The following is a 22,522-nucleotide window of genomic DNA, read 5'->3' on the forward strand; positions in this document are numbered from 1 at the left end:
TCTTGGCATCATGTTTTTGGCGCCATTTCCAGGGATAGAAAGAGCAATGAATTTTATATAATTAAAGTGTAATCACGATTCCGCGTACCAAGTTTTTGGCGCCGTTGCCGAGGATTGTTCGAGTTTGGACAACTGACAGTTCAACTTGTTGCTCAGATTAGGTAACTTTCTTTTCGTTTTCTTTTCAAAAATTTTTCAAAAATATTTCAAAAATTTCTCATCTGTTTTCAAAAAAAAAATGTTTAAAAAAAAATGTTTTCAAAAATTGTATTCAAAATTTTTAAGAATGAATTCTAGTGTTTCATGAAGCATGTGAAGCCTGGCTGGCTGTAAAGCCATGTCTAAATTTATTTGGACTGAGGCAGCAATTTGTTATCAAGAGCAAGCTAGTTGTTGCTAATCCACCTGCTGCTGTTCCTGATTCACCTGCTGAAGCTTGGCTGGCCATTGGCCATGTCTAGTGTTTTGGACCGAAGCTTTCATTGAAAGCTTGGCTGGCTAGTGAGCTATGTCTAATTCCTGGACTGAAGCTTTAGACTAAGAATGCAAGATTCCTGGAATTCATGTTAAAAATTTTGGAATCCTTATTTTTTCTTTTTCAATTAATTTTCAAAAAAAAATCCAAAAAAAATAGAAAATCATAAAAATCAAAAATATTTTTCTGTTTCTTGTTTGAGTCTTGAGTCATGTTATAAGTTTGGTGTCAATTGCATGTGCATCTTGCATTTTTTTCGAAAATTCATGCATTCATAGTGTTCTTCATGATCTTCAAGTTGTTCTTGGTAAGTCTTCTTGTTTAATCTTGATGATTTTTTATTTTGTGTCTTTTCATGTTTATCATATGCATTCTTGAATTCTTAGTGTCTAAGCATTAAAGAATTCTAAGTTTGGTGTCTTGCATGTTTTCTTTGCATTAAAAATTTTTCAAAAATATGTTCTTGATGTTCATCATGACATTCAAAGTGTTCTTGGTGTTCATCTTGACATTCATAGCATTCTTGCATGCATCACATGTTTTGATCTAAAATTCTCATGCATTGCATCATTTTTCTTGTTTTTCTCTCTCTTCATTAAAAATTCAAAAATAAAAAAAAATATCTTTCCCTTTTTCTCTCTCATCAAATTCGAAAATTTGAGTTGACTTTTTCAAATTTTTTTTAAAAATCAAGTTGTTTCTTATGAGTCAAATCAAATTTTCAATTTGAAAATCTTATCTTTTTCAAAATCTTTTTCAAAAATCAAATCTTTTTCAAAATTCTTAGTTATTTTTGAAAATTCAAAAAAATATTTTTCAAAAATCTTTTTCTTATTTTTAAACCAAATTTTCGAAAATAACAATAACAATTAATGTTTTGATTCAAAAATTTCAAGTTTGTTACTTGCTTGTTAAGAAAGATTCAAACTTTGAGTTCTAGAATCATATCTTGTGATTTCTTATGAATCAAGTCATTAATTGTGATTTTAAAAATCAAATCTTTTTCAAAAACTAATTTCTATCATATCTTTTCAAAAATATCTTCTCACCTTATCTTTTTCAAAAATATAATTTCAAAATATCTCTTCCAACTTCCTAACTTCTTATCTTTTCAAAATTTGTTTCAACTAACTAACTAACTTTTTGTTTGTTTCTTAAATTTTTCAAAACTATCTAACTAACTCTCTCTCTCTCTAATTTTCGAAAATATCTTCCCTCTTTTTCAAAAATTTCTTTTTAATTAACTAATTATTTTTATCTTTGATTTCAAAATTTTTCGAAAATTACTAACCTTTTTCAAAAACTATTTTCGAAAATCACTAACCCTTTTTCAAAAAAATTATTTTTGAAAATTCTCCCTCTTCCATCTTATTCTATTTATTTATTCATCTACTAACATCTCATCTCACATCTCAACCCTCCTCACAGTTGTGTTTCTTCCATTATATTACATTCTTTGTCTCCCCCTCTTCTTCTACTCACACAGGGATCCCTATACTGTGGTATAAAGGATCCATATTATTATTATTATTTTTTTTCTGTGCCCTCTTCTTTGTCATATGAGCAGGAGCAAGGACAAGAATATTCTTGTTGAAGCAGATCCAGAACCTGAAAGGACTCTGAAGAGAAAATTAAGAGAAGCTAAATTACAACAATCCAGAGATAACCTTTCAGAAATTTCGAACAGGAAGAGGAGATAGCAGCCGAAAATAATAATAATGTAAGGAAGATGCTTGGTGACTTTACTGCACCTAATTCCAATTTACATGGAAGAAGCATCTCCATTCCTGCCATTGGAGCAAACAACTTTGAGCTGAAACCTCAATTAGTTTCTCTGATGCAGCAGAACTGCAAGTTTCATGGACTTCCATCTGAAGATCCTTTTCAGTTCTTAACTGAATTCTTGCAGATATGTGATACTGTTAAGACTAATGGAGTAGATCCTAAAGTCTACAGGCTCATGCTTTTCCCTTTTGCTGTAAGAGACAGAGCTAGAATATGGTTGGACTCTCAACCTAAAGATAGCCTGAACTCTTGGGATAAGCTGGTCACGGCTATCTTAGCCAAGTTCTTTCCTCCTCAAAAGCTGAGCAAGCTTAGAGTGGATGTTCAAACTTTCAAACAGAAAGAAGGTGAATCCCTCTATGAAGCTTGGGAAAGATACAAACAGTTGACCAAAAAGTGTCCTTCTGACATGCTTTCAGAATGGACCATCCTGGATATATTCTATGATGGTTTATCTGAGCTATCAAAGATGTCACTGGACACTTCTGCAGGTGGATCCATTCACCTAAAGAAAACGCCTGCAGAAGCTCAAGAACTCATTGACATGGTTGCCAATAACCAGTTCATGTACACTTCTGAAAGGAATCCTTTGAGTAATGGGACGCCTATGAAGAAGGGAGTTCTTGAAGTTGATACTCTGAATGCCATATTGGCTCAGAATAAAATATTGACTCAGCAAGTCAATATGATTTCTCAGAGTCTGAATGGAATGCAAGCTGCATCCAACAGTACTCAAGAGGCTTCTTATGCAGAAGAAGCATATGATCCTGAGAACCCTGCAATAGCAGAGGTAAATTACTTAGGTGAACCTTATGGAAACACCTATAACTCATCATGGAGAAATCACCCCAATTTCTCATGGAAGGATCAAAAGTCTCAACAAGGCTTTAATAATGGTGGAAGAAACAGGTTTAACAATAATAAACCTTTTCCATCATCCACTCAGCAACAGACAGAGAATCCTGAACAAAATACTTCTAATTTGGTAAACTTAGTCTCTGATCTGTCTAAGGCTACTGTATGTTTCATGAATGAAACAAGATCTTCCATTAGAAATTTGGAAGCACAAGTGGGCCAGCTGAGTAAAAGGATCACTGAAATCCCTCCCAGTACTCTCCCAAGCAATACAGAAGAGAACCCAAAAGGAGAGTGCAAGGCCATTGACATAAGCACCATGGCCGAACCTACAAGGGGAGTGGAGAACGTGAATCCCAAGGAGGAAGACCTCCTAGGACGTCCAGTGATCAATAAGGAGCTTCCTTCTGAGGAACCAAAGGACTCTGAGGCTCATCTAGAGACCATAGAGATTCCATTGAACCTCCTTATGCCCTTCATGAGCTCTGATGAGTATTCCTCTTCTGAAGAGAATGAGGATGTTACTGAAGAGCAAACAGCCAAGTTTCTTGGTGCAATCATAAAGCTGAATGCCAAATTATTTGGCATTGATACTTGGGAAGTTGAACCTCCCTTGTTCATCAATGAACTAAGTGATCTGGATCAACTGACATTGCCTCAGAAGAGACAGGATCCTGGAAAGTTCATAATACCCTGTACCATAGGCACCATGATCTTTAAGGCTCTATGTGACCTTGGTTCAGGAATAAACCTCATGCCCCTCTCTGTAATAGAGAAACTGGGAATCTATGGGGTGCAAGCTGCTAAAATCTCATTAGAGATGGCAGACAGTTCAAGAAAACAGGCTTATGGACAAGTAGAGGACATGTTAGTAAAGGTTGAAGGCCTTTACATCCCTGCTGATTTCATAGTCCTGGATACGGGAAAGGAAGAGGATGAATCCATCATCCTAGGAAGACCTTTCCTGGCCACAGCAAGAGCTGTAATTGATGTTGACAGAGGTGAAATAGTCCTTCAATGGAATAAGGACTCCCTTGTGTTTAAAACTCAAGGATCTCCCTCTGCAAACATGGAGAGGAAGCAGAAAAAGCTTCTCTCAAAGCAGAGTCAAACAAAGCCCCCATAGTCAAACTCTAAGTTTGGTGTTGGGAGGCCACAACCAAACTCTAAGTTTGGTGTTGAACTCCCATATCCAAACTCTAAGTTTGGTGTTGGAGAGTCTCAACAAAGCTCTGCACATCTGTGAGGCTCCATGAGAGCCCACTGTCAAGCTATTGACATTAAAGAAGCGCTTGTTGGGAGGCAACCCAATTTTTCTTTATCTAACTATATTTTTCTTAGTTATATGTCTTTGTAGGTTCATGATCATGTGGAGTCACAAAATAAATATAAAAATTGAAAACGGAATCAAAAATAGCAGAAGAAAAATCACACCCTGGAGGAGCATCTGTCTGGCGTTCAGCGCCAGAACAGAGCATGGTTCTGGCGCTGAACGCCCAAAATGGGCAGCTTCTGGGCGCTGAACGCCAGAAATGGCACACAAATGGGCGTTGAACGCCCAAAATGGCCACCAACCTGGCGCTAAACACCCAGAGTTGTGTGCAAAGGCATTTTTACATGCCTAATGGGTGCAGGGATGTAAATCCTTGAACACCTGAGGATCTGTGGACCCCACAGGATCCACCCAGGATCTGTGGACCCCACAGGATCCACTCAGGATCTGTGGACCCCACAGGATCCACTCAGGATCTGTGGACCCCACAGGATCCCCACCTACCTCCACTCACTTCTTCTCACCACTTTCTTTCACACAACCCCATAACACTCTTCCCCAAAAACCTTTCACCAATCACCTCAAACTCTCTTCCCCATCACCTCTTCACCACTCACATCCATCCACTCTTCCCCATAAACCTACCTCATAAACTCCACCTACCTTCAAAAATTCAAAACCAATTTCCCACCCAAACCCACCCATATGGCCGAAACCTTTCCCCCCTCCCTTCCCTATATAAAGCCCTCCATTCTTCATCAAATTCACACAACACACCCCTCTACACCCTTCTTGGCCGAAACACTCCCCACTCTCCCTCTCCTCCATTTTTTCTTCTTCTTCATCTATTCTTTCTTTTATTGCTCGAGGGTGAGCAAAATTCTAAGTTTGGTGTGGTAAAAGCATAAGCTTTTTGTTTTTCCATTACCATTGATGGCACCTAAGACCGGAGAATCCTCTAGAAAGGGGAAAGGGAAGACAAAAGCTTCCACATCCGAGTCATGGGAGATGGAAAGGTTCATCTCCAAAGCCCATCAAGACCACTTCTATGATGTTGTGGCCAAGAAGAAGGTGATCCCCGAGGTCCCTTTCAAACTCAAAAGAAATGAGTATCCGGAGATCCGACATGAAATTCAAAGAAGAGGTTGGGAAGTTCTAACAAATCCCATCCAACAAGTCGGCATCCTAATGGTTCAAGAGTTCTATGCCAATGCATGGATCACCAAGAACCATGATCAAAGTAAGAACCCGGATCCAAAGAACTATGTTACAATGGTTCGGGGGAAATACTTAGATTTTAGTCCAGAGAATGTGAGGTTGGCGTTCAACTTGCCAAACATGGAAGAGAACGCACGCCCCTACACAAGGAGAGTCAACTTTGATCAAAGGTTGGACCAAGTCCTTATGGACATATGTGTAGAAGGAGCTCAATGGAAGATTGACTCCAAGGCAAGCCGGTTCAACTAAGAAGATTGGACCTCAAGCCTGTAGCTAGAGGATGGTTGGAGTTCATTCAATGCTCAATCATTCCCACTAGCAACCGGTCTAAAGTTACTATAGACCGGGCCATCATGATCTATAGCATCATGATTGGAGAAGAGGTGGAAGTTCATGAGATTATACCTCAAGAACTCTACAAGGTGGCTGAAAAGTCCTCCACCATGGCAAGGTTAGCCTTTCCTCACCTCATTTGCCACCTATGCAATTCGGCTGGGATTGACATAGAGGGAGATATCCTCATCAAAGAGGACAAGCCCATCACCAAGAAAAAGATAGAGCAAGCTAGAGAGCCCACTCATGGAGCTCAAGAGGCGTATGAAGCTCATCACCATGAGATCCCGGAGATGCCTCAAATGCACTTTCCTCCACAAAACTATTGGGAGCAAATTAACACCTCCCTAGGAGAATTGAGTTCCAATATGGGACAACTAAGGGTGGAACATCAAGAGCACTCCATCATGCTCCATGAAATCAGAGAAGATCAAAAAGCAATGAAGGAGGAGCAACAAAGACAAGGAAGAGACATAGAAGAGCTCAAGGACATCATTGGTTCCTCAAGAAGGAAACGCCACCATCACTAAGGTGGATTCATTCCTTGTTCTTATTTCTTCTGTTTTTCATTTTCTATGTTAAGTGTTTATCCATGTTTGTGTCTTCATTACATGATCATTAGTAGTTAGTAACTATGTCTTGAAGTTATGAATGTCCTATGAATCCATCACCTCTCTTAAATGAAAAATGTTTTAATTCAAAAGAATAAGAAGTACATGAGTTTTGAATTTATCCTTGAACTTAGCTTAATTATATTGATGTGGTGACAATGCTTCTTGTTTTTTGAATGTATGCTTGAACAGTGCATATGTCTTTTAAAGTTGTTGTTTAAGAATGTTAAATATGTTGGCTCTTGAAAGAATGATGACTAGGAAACATGTTATTTGATAATCTGAAAAATCATAAAAATGATTCTTGAAGCAAGAAAAAGCAGCAAAGAACAAAGCTTGCAGAAAAAAAAAAGGCGAAAAATATATATATATATATATATATATATAGAAAGAAAAAAAAAGAAAAAGCAAGCAGAAAAAGCCAAAGCTCTTAAAACCAAGAGGCAAGAGCAAAAAGCCAATAACCCTTAAAACCAAAAGGTAAGGGCAAATAAAAAAGATCCTAAGGCTTTGAGCATCAGTGGATAGGAGGGCCTAACGGAATAAAATCCTGGTCTAAGCGGCTAAACCAAGCTGTCCCTAACCATGTGCTTGTGGCGTGTAGGTGTCAAGTGAAAACTTGAGACTGAGCGGTTAAAGTCAAGGTCCAAAGCAAAAAACGAGTGTGCTTAAGAACCCTAGACACCTCTAATTGGGGACTTTAGCAAAGCTGAGTCACAATCTGAAAAGGTTCACCCAATTATGTGTCTGTGGCATTTATGTATCCGGTGGTAATACTGGAAAACAAAGTGCTTAGGGCCACGGCCAAGACTCATAAAGAAGCTGTGTTCAAGAATCATCATACTGAACTAGGAGAATCAATAACACTATCTGAACTCTGAGTTCCTATAGATGCCAATCATTCTGAACCTCAATGGATAAAGTGAGATGCCAAAACTATTCAAGAGGCAAAAAGCTATAAGCTCATTTGATTGAAGCTATGTTTCATTGATAGTTTGGAATTTATAGTATATTCTCTTCTTTTTATCCTATTTGATTTTCAGTTGCTTGGGGACAAGCAACAATTTAAGTTTGATGTTGTGATGAGCGGATAATTTATACGCTTTTTGACATTGTTTTTAGTAGGATCTAGTTACTTTTAGGGATGTTTTCATTAGTTTTTATGTTAAATTCACATTTCTGGACTTTACTATGAGTTTGTGTGTTTTTCTGTGATTTCAGGTATTTTCTGACTGAAATTCAGGGACTTGAGCAAAAATCAGATTCAGAGGTTGAAGAAGGACTGCTGATGCTGTTGGATTCTGACCTCCCTACACTCAAAGTGGATTTTCTGGAGCTATGGAACTCGAAATGGCGCGATTCCAATTGCGTTGGAAAGTAGACATCCAGGGCTTTCCAGCAATGTATAATAGTCCATACTTTGGCCAAGTTTAGATGACACAAACCGGCGTTCAACGCCAGTTCTCTGCCCAAATCTGGCGTCCAGCGCCAGAAAAGGAGCCAAAACCAGAGTTGAACGCCCAAACTGGCACAAAAGCTGGCGTTCAACTCCACAAAAGGACCTCTACACGTGCAACACTCAAGCTCAGCCCAAGCACACACCAAGTGGGCCCCGGAAGTGGATTTATGCATCAATTACTTACTTCTGTAAACCCTAGTAGCTAGTTTATTATAAATAGAACCTTTTATTATTGTATGAGGCGTCATTTTGACCATCTTTGGACGCCTGGTTCTTAGATCAGAGGGGCTTGACATTCGGCCATGCCTGGACCTTTCACTTATGTATTTTAACGGTAGAGTTTCTACACTCCATAGATTAAGGTGTGGAGCTCTGCTGTTCCTCAAAGATTAATGCAAAGTACTACTGTTTTCTATTCAATTCATCTTGTTTCGCTTCTAAGATATTCATTTGTACTTCAATCTGAATGTGATGAACATGACAACCATCATCATTCCCTATGAACGCGTGCATGACAACCACTTCCGTTCTACCTTAGACTGAATGAGTATCTCTTAGATCTCCTAACCAGAATCTTCGTGGTGTAAGCTAGAATGATGGCGGCATTCAAGAGAATCCGGAAGGTCTAAACCTTGTCTGTGGTATTCCGAGTAGGATTCAATGAATTAATGACTGTGACGAGCTCCAAAATCGCGATTGCGGGGCGTTAGTGACAGACGCAAAAGGATAGTAAATCCTATTCCAGCATGATCGAGAACCGACAGATGAATAGCCGTGCCGTGACAGGGTGCGTTGACCATTTTCACTGAGAGGATAAGATGAAGCCATTGACAAGGGTGATGCCTCCAGACGATTAGCCGTGCCGTGACAGGGCATTGGATCATTTTCCCAAGAGATGACCGAAAGTAGCCATTGACAGTGGTGATGTATCACATAAAGCCAGCCATGGAAAGGAGTAAGACTGATTGGATGAAGATAGCAGGAAAGCAGAGGTTCAGAAGAACGAAAGCATCTCCATTCGCTTATCTGAAATTCTCACCAATGAATTACATAAGTATTTCTATCCCTATTCTATTAATTATTATTCGAAAACACCATTATCAATTTATATCTGTCTAACTGAGATTTGCAAGGTGACCATAGCTTGCTTCATACCAACAATCTCCGTGGGATTCGACCCTTACTCACGTAAGGTATTACTTGGACGACCCAGTGCACTTGCTGGTTAGTTACACGGAGTTGTGAACCATGGTCTTGGCATCATGTTTTTGGTGCCATTTCCAGGGAAAGAAAGAGTAATGAATTTTACATAATTAAAGTGTAATCACGATTCCGCGTACCAGTAACCATAGAGAGGAAGCATGAAAAGCTTCTCTCAATACAGAGTCAAACAGAGCCCCCACACTCAACTTCTAAGTTTGGTGTTGGGAGGCCATCATTAAGCTCTAAATCTCTGTGAAGCTCTCTAAGAGCTCACTGTCAAGCTATTGACATTAAAGAAGCGCTTGTTGGGAGGCAACCCAATGTTATTTAATTATATTTATTTATTTTCCATTATTATTTTATGTTTTCTTTAGGTTGATGATCATGTGAAGTCACAAAAACAACTAAAAAATCAAAAATAGAATGAAAAATAGCATTAAAAATAGCACACCCTGGAGGACAGGCTTACTGGCATTTAAACGCCAGTAAGGATAGTAGAATGGGCATTTAACGTCTAGCCCGGCAGCATTCTGGGCGTTAAACGCCAGAATGGGCAGCACTCTGGGTGTTTAATGCCAAAAATAGCTATCTGGCACAGGCTGGCATTAAACGCCAGAAATGGGCATCTGGCTGGCGTTTAACGCCAGAAATGGGCAGCAGAGTGGCGTTTAACGCCAGGAAAGGTAGCAGAGCTGGCGTTAAACGCCAGAATTGGCACAGAATGGGCGTTTGAACACCATATTGGTGCAGGGACTTAAATTTCTTGACACCTCAGGATCTGTGGACCCCACAGGATCCCCACCTACCCCACTTCTTCTTCTCTCCTCTTTACACCTTTCCATAACACTCTTCGCCATACACCCTGATGAGCGGATAATTTATACGCTTTTTGACATTGTTTTTAGTATGTTTTTAGTAGGATCTAGTTACTTTTAGGGATGTTTTTAATAGATTTTGTGTTAAATTCACATTTCTGGACTTTACTATGAGTTTGTGTGTTTTTCTGTGATTTCAGGTATTTTCTGGCTGAAATTGAGGGACTTGAGCAGAAATCAGATTCAGAGGTTGAAAAAGGACTGCTGATGCTGTTGGATTCTGACCTCCCTGCACTCAAAGTGGATTTTCTAGAGCTACAGAACTCGAAATGGCACGCTTCCAATTGCGTTGGAAAGTAGACATCCAGGGCTTTCCAGAAATATATAATAGTCCATACTTTGGCCAAGAATTGACGACGTAAACTGGCGTTCAACGCCAGCCTTCTGCCCAAATCTGGCGTCCAGCGCCAGATTAGGATCCAAAACCAGAGTTGAACGCCCAAACTGGCACAGAAACTGGCGTTCAACTCCACAAATGGCCTCTGCACGTGCTACACTTAAGCTCAGCCCAAACACACACCAAGTGGGCCCCGGAAGTGGATTTATGCATCAATTACTTACTCATGTAAACCCTAGTGACTAGTTTATTATAAATAGGACCTTTTACTATTGTATTAGGTATCTTTTGATCATCTTTTGATCTTTTGATAAGTTGTATGCTATCTTAGACCATGGGGGCTGGCCACACGGCCATGCCTGGACCTTTCACTTATGTATTTTCAACGGTAGAGCTTCTACACTCCATAGATTAAGGTGTGGAGCTCTGCTGTTCCTCAAAGATTAATGCAAAGTACTACTGTTTTCTATTCAATTCATCTTATTTCGCTTCTAAGATATCCATTCGCACTCAAGAACGTAATGAAGGTGATGATTATGTGTGACGCTCATCACCATCTCCCCTATGAACACGTGCCTGACAAACACTTCCGTTATACATGAAATAAGCTAGGATGAATATCTCTTAGATCTCCTAACCAGAATCTTCGTGGCGTAAGCTAGAATGATGGCGGCATTCAAGAGAATCCGGAAAGTCTAAACCTTGTCTGTGGTATTCCGAGTAGGATTCAATGATTGAATGACTGTGACGAGCTCCGAACTCGCGATTGCAGGGCGTTAGTGACAGACGCAAAAGGATAGTAAATCCTATTCCGGCATGATCGAGAACAGACAGATGAATAGCCGTGCCGTGACAGGGTGCGTGAGCATATTATTCACTGAGAGGATAAGATGAAGCCATTGACAAGGGTGATGCCTCCAGACGATTAGCCGTGCCGTGACAGGGCATTGGATCATTTTCCCGAGAGATGACCGAAAGTAGCCATTGACAGTGGTGATGTATCACATAAAGCCAGCCATGGAAAGGAGTAAGACTGATTGGATGAAGACAGCAGAAAAGCAGAGGTTCAGAAGAACGAAAAGCATCTTCATTCGCTTATCTGAAATTCCTACCAACGATTTACATAAGTATTTCTATCCTTTCTTTTATTTATTATTCGAAAACACCCTTATCACTTTATATCTGCCTGACTGAGATTTACAAGGTGACCATAGCTTGCTTCATACCAACAATCTCCGTGGGATTCGACCCTTACTCACGTAAGGTATTACTTGGACGACCCAGTGCACTTGCTGGTTAGTTGAACGGAGTTGTGTCCACACATAGAGCCACAATGAGGATTCAATACAATTATATATTGTTAATCTCACACAAGTACAAAGAACATGGAACACAATTTCGTCCACCAAGTTATTGGCGCCGTTGCCGGGGATTGTTTGAGTTTGGACAACTGACGGTTCATCTTGTTGCTCAGATTGGGTAACTTTCTTTTCGTTTTCTTTTCAAAAAGTTTTCAAAATTTTTTTCAAAAACTCTTCTTTTGTTTTCGAAAAAAAAAATGTTTTCAAAAATTTTCTTCAGAATTTTTAAGAATGAATTCTAGTGTTTCATGAAGCATGTGAAGCCTGGCTGGCTGTAAAGCCATGTCTAAATTCTTTTGGACTGAGGCTTCCAACCATCAGCTCTTACACGACTGTAGGGTATGTCAAGCGTGTCATGTCTGAATTACATGCTGAAGCTTGGCTGGCTATTGGCCATGTCTAGTGTTTTGGACCGGAGCTTTCATTGAAAGCTTGGCTGGCTAGTGAGCCATGTCTAATTCCTGGACTGAAGCTTTAGACTAAGAATGCAAGATTCCTGGAATTCATATTAAAAATTTTGGAATCCTTATTTTTTTTTTCATATAATTTTCGAAAAAAAAAATCCAAAAAAATTAGAAAATCATAAAAAAATCAAAAATATTTTCTGTTTCTTGTTTGAGTCTTGAGTCATATCATAAGTTTGGTGTCACTTGCATATGCATCTTGCATTTTTTCGAAAATATCATGCATTCATGGTGTTCTTCATGATCTTCAAGTTGTTCTTGGTAAGTCTTCTTGTTTGATCTTGATGATTTTTTGTTTTGTGTCTTTTATTGTTTTTCATATGCATTCTTGAATTCTTAGTGTCTAAGCATTAAAGAATTCTAAGTTTGGTGTCTTGCATGTTTTCTTTGCATTAAAATTTTTCAAAATTATGTTCTTGATGTTCATCTTGACATTCATAGTGTTCTTGGTGTTCATCTTGACATTCATGGCATTCTTGCATACATTCATGTTTTGATCTAAAAATTTCATGCATTGCATATTTTTCATGTTTTCATAAAAATTCAAAAAATCAAAAAAAATATCTTTCCCTTTTTCTCTCATCAAATTCGAAAATTTGAGTTGACTTTTTCAAAAATTTTTAAAATCAAGTTGTTTCTCATGAGTCAAATCAAATTTTCAATTTGAAAATCTTATCTTTTTCAAAATCTTTTTCAAAAATCAAATCTTTTTCAAAATTCTTAGTTATTTTCGAAAATTTCAAAAATATTTTTCAAAAATCTTTTTCTTATTCTTATACCAAATTTTCGAAAATAACATAAACAATTAATGTTTTGATTCAAAAATTTGAAGTTTGTGACTTGCTTGTTAAGAAAGATTCAAACTTTAAGTTCTAGAATCATATCTTGTGATTTCTTATGAATCAAGTCATTAATTGTGATTTCAAAAATCAAATCCTTTTCAAAACTAATTCCTATCATATCTTTTCAAAAAAAAAAAATAATATCTTCTTATCTTATCTTTTTCAAAAATATCTTTTCAAAATATCTTTTCTAACTTCCTAACTTCTTATCTTTTCAAAATTTGTTTCAACTAACTAACTAACTTTTTTGTTTGTTTCTTAACTTTTTCAAAACTACCTAACTAACTCTCTCTCTCTAATTTTCGAAAATATCTCCCCCTCTTTTCTTCCACTCACACAGGGATCCCTATACTGTGGTATAAAGGATCCTTATTATTATTATTATCATTTTTCTGGCCATTCTTCCTTGTCATATGAGCAGGAGCAAGGATAAGAACATTCTTGTGGAAGCAGATCCAGAACCTGAAAAGACTCTGAAGAGAAAATTAAGAGAAGCTAAAATACAACAATCCAGAGATAACCTTTCAGAAATTTTCGAACAGGCAGAGGAGATGGCAGCCGAAAATAATAATAATGCAAGGAAGATGCTTGGTGACTTTACTGCACCTAATTCCAATTTACATGGAAGAAGCATCTCCATTCCTGCCATTGGAGCAAACAACTTTGAGCTGAAACCTCAATTAGTTTCTCTGATGCAGCAGAACTGCAAGTTTCATGGACTTCCATCTGAAGATCCTTTTCAGTTCTTAACTGAATTCTTGCAGATATGTGATACTGTTAAGACTAATGGAATAGATCCTGAAATCTACAGGCTCATGCTTTTCCCTTTTGCTGTAAGAGACAGAGCTAGATTATGGTTGGATTCTCAACCTAAAGACAGCCTGAACTCTTGGGATAAGCTGGTCACGGCTTTCTTAGCCAAGTACTTTCCTCCTCAAAAGCTGAGCAAGCTTAGAGCTGATGTTCAAACCTTCAAACAGAAAGAAGGTGAATCTCTCTATGAAGCTTGGGAAAGTTACAAACAGTTGACCAAAAAGTGTCCTTCTGACATGCTTTCAGAATGGACCATCCTGGATATATTCTATGATGGTTTATCTGAGCTATCAAAGATGTCACTGGACACCTCTGCAGGTGGATCCATTCACCTAAAGAAAACGCCTGCAGAAGCTCAAGAACTCATTGACATGGTTGCTTATAACCAGTTCATGTACACTTCTGAAAGGAATCCTGTAAGAAATGGGACGCCTATGAAGAAGGGAGTTCTTGAGGTTGATACTCTGAATGCCATATTGGCTCAGAATAAAATATTGACTCAGCAAGTCAATATGATTTCTCAGAGTCTGCATGGAATGCAAGCTGCATCCAACAGTACTCAAGAGGCATCTTCTGAAGAAGAAGCTTATGATCCTGAGAACCCTGCAATAGCTGAGGTAAATTACTTAGGTGAACCTTATGGAAACACCTATAACTCAACATGGAGAAATCATCCAAATTTCTCATGGAAGGATCAAAAGCCTCAACAAGGCTTTAATAATGGTGGAAGAAACAGGTTTAGCACTAGCAAACCTTTTCCATCATCAACTCAGCAACAGACAGAGAACTCTGAACAAAATGCTTCTAATTTAGCAAATCTAGTCTCTGATCTATCTAAGGCCACTGTAAGTTTCATGAATGAAACAAGGTCTTCCATTAGAAATCTGGAAGCACAAGTGGGCCAGCTGAGTAAAAGGATCACTGAAATCCCTCCTAGTAGTCTCCCAAGCAATACAGAAGAGAACCCAAAAGGAGAGTGCAAGGCCATTGACATAAGCGCCATGGCCGAACCTCAGAGGAGAGGAGAGGACATGAATCCCAAGGAGGAAGACCTCCAGGGACGTCCAGTGATCAATAAGGAGCTTCCCTCTGGGGAACCAAAGGACTCTGAGGCTCATCTAGAGACCATAGAGATTCCATTGAACCTCCTTATACCCTTCATGAGCTCTGATGAGTATTCCTCTTCAGAAGAGAATGAGGATGTTACTGAAGAGCAAACTGCCAAGTTTATTGGTACAATCATGAAGCTGAATGCCAAATTATTTGGCATTGATACTTGGGAAGTTGAACCTCCCTTGTTCATCAATGAACTAAGTGATCTGGATCAACTGACATTGCCTCAGAAGAGACAGGATCCTGGAAAGTTCATAATATCCTGTACCATAGGCACCATGATCTTTAAGGCTCTGTGTGACCTTGGTTCAGGAATAAACCTCATGCCCCTCTCTGTAATAGAGAAACTGGGAATCTATGAGGTGCAAGCTGCTAAAATCTCATTAGAGATGGCAGACAGCTCAAGAAAACAGGCTTATGGACAAGTAGAAGATGTATTAGTAAAGGTTGAGGGCCTTTACATCCCTGCTGATTTCATAGTCCTGGATACTGGAAAGGAAGAGGATGAATCCATCATCCTAGGAAGACCTTTCCTGGCCACAGCAAGAGCTGTGATTGATGTTGACAGAGGTGAAATATTCCTTCAATGGAATGAGAACTCCCTTGTGTTTAAAACTCAAGGATCTCCCTCTGCAACCATGGAGAGGAAGCAGAAAAAGCTTCTCTCCAAGCAGAGTCAACCAGAGCCCCCACAGTCAAACTCTAAGTTTGGTGTTGGGAGGCCACAACCAAACTCTAAGTTTGGTGTTGAACTCCCATATCCAAACTCTAAGTTTGGTGTTGGAGAGTCTCAACAAAGCTCTGCACATCTGTGAGGCTCCATGAGAGCCCACTGTCAAGCTATTGACATTAAAGAAGCACTTGTTGGGAGGCAACCCAATGTCTATCTAATTCTTATTTTTACTGTTTTTCATGTTTTCTTAGGTTCATGATCATGTGGAGTCACAAAATAAGCAAAAAAATCAAAAACGCAATCAAAAACAGCAGAAGAAAAATCACACCCTGGAGGAGCATCTGTCTGACGTTCAAACGCCAGAACAGAGCATAGTTCTGGCGCTGAACGCCCAGAATGGGAGCATCCTGGCGCTGAACACCTAGAACAAGCATGGTTCTGGCGTTCAACGCCAGAAATGGCAGCAAAGGGGCGTTAAACGCCCAAAATAGGCACCAACCTGGCGCTGAACGCCCAGAGTTGTGTGCAAGGGCATTTTGCATGCCTAAATTGGTGCAGGGATGTAAATGCCTTGACACCTCAGGATCTGTGGATACCACAGGATCACCTCAAGATCTGTGGACACCACAGGATCATCTAAGGATCTGTGGACCCCACAGGATCCCCACCTACCTCCACTCACTCTCTTCTCTCTTCTCAATCATCCTCTATTCCCAATAAACACTCTTCCCTATTAACTCTTTACCACTCACATCCAAACACCCACTTTCCTTCAAAATTCAACATCTCTTTCCCACCCAATCCCACCCATATGGCCGAATACACACAGCCATCCATCTCCTCCACACCCTCTTCTTCTTCTATTCTTTCTTCTTTTGCTCGAGGGCGAGCAACATTCTAAGTTTGGTGTGGTAAAAGCATAGCTTTTTTGTTTTTTTTCCATAACCATTGATGGCACCTAAGGCCAGAGAAGCCTCTAGAAAGAGGAAAGGGAAGACAAAAGCTTCCATCAAGGGTCTATAGCTCAGTGGTAGAACATTTGACTGCAAATCAAGAGATCCCTGAGATACCTTAGGGGATACATTTTCTTCCACACAATTATTGGAAGCAACTAAGGGTGGAACATCAAGAGCACTCCTTCTTCCTTCATGAAATCAGAGAAGATCTAAAAGCAATGAAGGAGGAGCAGCAAAGACAAGGAAGAGACATAGAAGAGCTCAAGGACATCACTAAGGTGGACTCATTCCTTGTTCTTACCTTTTCTGTTTTTTTTTCGTTTTATATGTTATGTGCTTATCCATGTTTGTGTCTTCATTACATGATCATTAGTAGTTAGTAACTGTGTCTTAAAGTTATGAATATCCTATGAATCCATCACCTCTCTTAAATAAAAACTGTTTTAATTCAAAAAGAACAAGAAGTACATGAGTTTCGAATTTATCCTTGAACTTAGCTTAATTATATTGATGTGGTGACAATGCTTCTTGTTTTCTGAATGTATGCTTGAACAGTGCATATGTCTTTTGAAGTTGTTGTTTAAGAATGTTAAATATGTTGGCTCTTGAAAGAATGATGACTAGGAGACATGTTATTTGATAATCTGAAAAATCATAAAAATGATTCTTGAAGCAAGAAAAAGCAGCAAAGAACAAAGCTTACAAAAAAAAAAATAGGCGAAAAAAAAAAATAGAAAGAAAAAGCAAGTAGAAAAAGCCAAAGCTCTTAAAACTAAGAGGCAAGAGCAAAAAGCCAATAACCCTTAAAACCAAAAGGCAAGGGAAATAAAAAGGATCCCAAGGCTTTGAGCATCAGTGGATAGGAGGGCCTAAAGGAATAAAATCCTGGTCTAAGCGGCTAAACCAAGCTGTCCCTAATCATGTGCTTGTGGCGTGTAGGTGTCAAGTGAAAACTTGAGACTGAGCGGTTGAAGTCAAGGTCCAAAGCAAAAAAAGAGTGTGCTTAAGAACCCTGGACACCTCTGATTGGGGACTTTAGCAAAGCTGAGTCACAATCTGAAAAGGTTCACCCAATTATGTGTCTGTGGCATTTATGTATCCGGTAGTAATACTGGAAAACAAAGTGCTTAGGGCCACGGCCAAGACTCATAAAGAAGCTGTGTTCAAGAATCATCATACTGAACTAGGAGAGTCAATAACACTATTCGAAATCTGAAGTTCCTATGGATGCCAATCATTCTAAACTTCAAATGGATAAAGTGAGATGCCAAAACTATTCAAGAGGCAAAAAGCTATAAGTCCCGCTCATATGATTGAAACTATGTTTCATTGATAGTTTGGAATTTGTAGTATATTCTCTTCTTTTTATCCTATTTGATTTTCGGTTGCTTGGGGACAAGCAACAAATTAAGTTTGGTGTTGTGATGAGCGGATAATTTATACGCTTTTTGACATTGTTTTTAGTATGTTTTTAGTAGGATCTAGTTACTTTTAGGGATGTTTTTAATAGATTTTGTGTTAAATTCACATTTCTGGACTTTACTATGAGTTTGTGTGTTTTTCTGTGATTTCAGGTATTTTCTGGCTGAAATTGAGGGACTTGAGCAGAAATCAGATTCAGAGGTTGAAAAAGGACTGCTGATGCTGTTGGATTCTGACCTCCCTGCACTCAAAGTGGATTTTCTAGAGCTACAGAACTCGAAATAGCGCGCTTCTAATTGCGTTGGAAAGTAGACATCCAGGGCTTTCCGGAAATATATAATAGTACATACTTTGGCCAAGAATTGACGACGTAAACTGGCGTTCAACGCCAGCCTTCTGCCCAAATCTGGCGTCCAGCGCCAGATTAGGATCCAAAACCAGAGTTGAACGCCCAAACTGGCACAGAAACTGGCGTTCAACTCCACAAATGGCCTCTGCACGTGCTACACTTAAGCTCAGCCCAAACACACACCAAGTGGGCCCCGGAAGTGGATTTATGCATCAATTACTTACTCATGTAAACCCTAGTGACTAGTTTATTATAAATAGGACCTTTTACTATTGTATTAGGTATCTTTTGATCATCTTTTGATCTTTTGATCGGTTGTATGCTATCTTAGACCATGGGGGCTGGCCACACGGCCATGCCTGGACCTTTCACTTATGTATTTTCAACGGTAGAGCTTCTACACTCCATAGATTAAGGTGTGGAGCTCTGCTGTTCCTCAAAGATTAATGCAAAGTACTACTGTTTTCTATTCAATTCATCTTATTTCGCTTCTAAGATATCCATTCGCACTCAAGAACATAATGAAGGTGATGATTATGTGTGACGCTCATCACCATCTCCCCTATGAACACGTGCCTGACAAACACTTCCGTTCTACATGAAATAAGCTAGGATGAATATCTCTTAGATCTCCTAACCAGAATCTTCGTGGCGTAAGCTAGAATGATGGCGGCATTCAAGAGAATCCGGAAAGTCTAAACCTTGTCTGTGGTATTCCGAGTAGGATTCAATGATTGAATGACTGTGACAAGCTCCGAACTCGCGATTGCAGGGCGTTAGTGACAGACGCAAAAGGATAGTAAATCCTATTCCAGCATGATCGAGAACAGACAGATGAATAGCCGTGCCGTGACAGGGTGCGTGAGCATATTATTCACTGAGAGGATAAGATGAAGCCATTGACAAGGGTGATGCCTCCAGACGATTAGCCGTGCCGTGACAGGGCATTGGATCATTTTCCCGAGAGATGACCGAAAGTAGCCATTGACAGTGGTGATGTATCACATAAAGCCAGCCATGGAAAGGAGTAAGACTGATTGGATGAAGACAGCAGAAAAGCAGAGGTTCAGAGGAATGAAAAGCATCTCCATTCGCTTATCTGAAATTCCTACCAACGATTTACATAAGTATTTTTATCCTTTCTTTTATTTATTATTCGAAAACACCCTTATCACTTTATATCTGCCTGACTGAGATTTACAAGGTGACCATAGCTTGCTTCATACCAACAATCTCCGTGGGATTCGACCCTTACTCACGTAAGGTATTACTTGGACGACCCAGTGCACTTGCTGGTTAGTTGAACGGAGTTGTGTCCACACATAGAGCCACAATGAGGATTCAATACAATTATATATTGTTAATCTCACACAAGTACAAAGAACATGGAACACAATTTCGTCCACCACACCTTTGACCAATCACCTCAATACCTCTTCCCCAAACACCATTCACCTATCAAATCTTACCCTCTTCTCCATACCCTCTTCACCACTCACATCCATCCCTCATAAAACCCCACCTACCTCACCATTCAAATTCAAACCATTTCCCTCCCAAACCCCCCCTCTCTTACCCTATAAATACCCCTCCTCACAACCTTCAATTTCACACAACATACGCACTACAACCCACCTTGGCCGAACCACTCCCCTCACTCCATCTCCTCCATTTCTTCTGCTTCTACTCTTTTCTTTCTTCTTTTGCTCGAGAACGAGCAAATCTTCTAAGTTTGGTGTGGGAAAAGCTAAAGCTTTTTGTTTTTTTTTTCATAACCATTAATGACACCTAAGGCCGGAGAAACCTCTAGAAAGAGGAAAGGGAAGGCAATTACTTCCAACTCCGAGTCATGGGAGATGGAGAGATTCATCTCAAAAGCCCATTACTAAGAAGAGGATGGAGCAAACAAGAGAGCCCACTCATAGACCTCAACAAGAGCATGAGGAAGTTCCTCATCATGAAATTCCTGAGATGCCTCAAGGGATGCACATTCCTCCACAAAACTATTGGGAGCAAATCAACACCTCCTTAGCAGAATTGAGTTCCAACATGGGACAACTAAGGATGGAGCACCAAGAGCATTCCCTCCTCCTCCATGAAATTAGAGAAGACCAAAGATCCATGAGGGAGGAGCAACAAAGGCAAGGAAGAGACATAGAGGAGCTCAAGCACTCCATAAGATCTTCAAGAGGAAGAACTAGCCGCCATCACTAAGGTGAACCCGTTCTTTAATTTTCTTGTTCTTATTTTTCTGTTTTTCGAAAATTATATGCTTTATGTTTTGTCTATGTTTGTGTCTTTATTACATGATCATTAGTGTCTAGTGTCTATGTCTTAAAGTTATGAATGTCCTATGAATCCATCACCTTTCTTAAATGAAAATTGTTTTTAATTGCAAAAGAACAAGAAGTACATGATTTCGAATTCTATCTTGAAATTAGTTTAATTATTTTGATGTGGCGGCAATACCTTTTGTTTTCTGAATGAATGCTTAAACAGTGCATATTTTTGAATTTGTTGTTTATGAATGTTAAAATTGTTGGCTCTTAAAAGAATAATAAAAAAGGAGAAATGTTATTTGATAATCTTAAAAATCATAAAATTGATTCTTGAAGCAAGAAAAAGCAGTGAACACAAAGCTTGCGAAAAAATAAAGTGGCAAAAAAAAGAAAAAAAAAGAAAAAGCAAGCAGAAAAAGCCAATAGCCCTTTAAACCAAAAGGCAAGGGTAAAAAGCATCCAAGGCTTTGAGCATTAATGGATAGGAGGGCCCACGGGAATAAAATCCTGGCCTAAGTGGCTAAACCAAGGTGTCCCTAACCATGTGCTTGTGGCGTGAAGGTGTCAAGTGAAAAGCTTGAGACTGAGCGGTTAAAGTCGTGGTCCAAAGCAAAAAGAGTGTGCTTAAGAGCTCTGGACACCTCTAACTGGGGACTCTAGCAAAGCTGAGTCACAATCTGAAAAGGTTCACCAAGTTATGTGTCTGTGGCATTTATGTATCCGGTGGTAATACTGGAAAACAAAATGCTTAGGGTCACGGCCAAGACTCACAAAGTAACTGTGTTCAAGAATCAACATACTAAACTAGGAGAATCAATAACACTATCTAAATTCTGAGTTCCTATAGATGCCAGTCATTCTGAACTTCAAAGGATAAAGTGAGATGTCAAAACTGTTTAGGAGCAAAAAGGCTACAAGTCCCGCTCATCTAATTGAAGCTAATCTTCATTGATAAGTTTGGAATTCATTGTATATTCTCTTCTTTTTATCCTATTTTGTTTTCAGTTGCTTGGGAACAAGCAACAATTTAAGTTTGGTATTGTGATGAGCGGATAATTTATACCCTTTTTGGCATTGTTTTTACATAGTTTTTAGTATGTTTTTATTACTTTTTATTATATTTTTATTAGTTTCTATTCAAAAATCACATTTCTGGAATTTACTATTATTTTGTGTGTTTTTCTGTGATTTCAGGTATTTTCTGGCTGAAATTGAGGGACCTGAGCAAAAATCTGATTCAAAGGCTAAAAAAGGACTGCAAATGCTGTTGGATTCTGACCTCCCTGCACTCGAAGTGGATTTTCTGGAGCTACAGAAGCCCAATTGGCGTCCCTTAATTGCGTTGGAAAGTAGATATTCTGGGCTTTCTAGCAATATATAATAGTTTGTACTTTGTCTGAGATTTGATGGCCCAAACGGACGATCAAAATCAGCCTAAAACATCTTGGTGTAAAACGCCCAAACTGGCACCAGAATTGGAGTTAAATGCCCAAACTGGCACCAAACCTGGTGTTTAACTCCAGGAAAATCCTAAGCACGAAAAAGCTTCAATGCTCAGCCCAAGCACACACCAAGTGGGCCCCGGAAGTGGATTTCTGCACTATCTGCACTTAGTTACTCATTTTCTGTAACCCTAGGTTACTAGTTTAGTATAAAAACTACTTTTAGAGATTTATTTTTTGATCTTTGATCTATCTCTGGACGTTTAGTCCTTAGACTTTGCCATTGTACACGTTTGGAGGCTGGCCTCACGGCCATGCCTAGACCTTTCACTTATGTATTTTCTACGGTGGAGTTTCTACACCCCCATAGATTAAGGTGTGGAG

The 22,522-nt window shown here is 39.2% G+C and overlaps 2 non-coding genes across 2 annotated transcripts; both read right to left on the reverse strand.

Annotated features, from left to right (window-relative positions):
• Positions 1-2,567: 2,567 nt before the first annotated feature.
• LOC112732133 (small nucleolar RNA R71) lies at positions 2,568-2,675 on the reverse strand. The gene has a single exon (XR_003167870.1). It is a non-coding gene; the product is annotated as a small nucleolar RNA R71 (small nucleolar RNA).
• Positions 2,676-14,038: 11,363 nt separating this feature from the next.
• On the reverse strand, positions 14,039-14,146 carry LOC112730856 (small nucleolar RNA R71). The gene has a single exon (XR_003166661.1). It is a non-coding gene; the product is annotated as a small nucleolar RNA R71 (small nucleolar RNA).
• Positions 14,147-22,522: the final 8,376 nt, after the last annotated feature.

The sequence above is a fragment of the Arachis hypogaea genome, chromosome 12 (assembly GCF_003086295.3).
Source record: "Arachis hypogaea cultivar Tifrunner chromosome 12, arahy.Tifrunner.gnm2.J5K5, whole genome shotgun sequence".
NCBI lineage: Eukaryota > Viridiplantae > Streptophyta > Magnoliopsida > Fabales > Fabaceae > Arachis > Arachis hypogaea.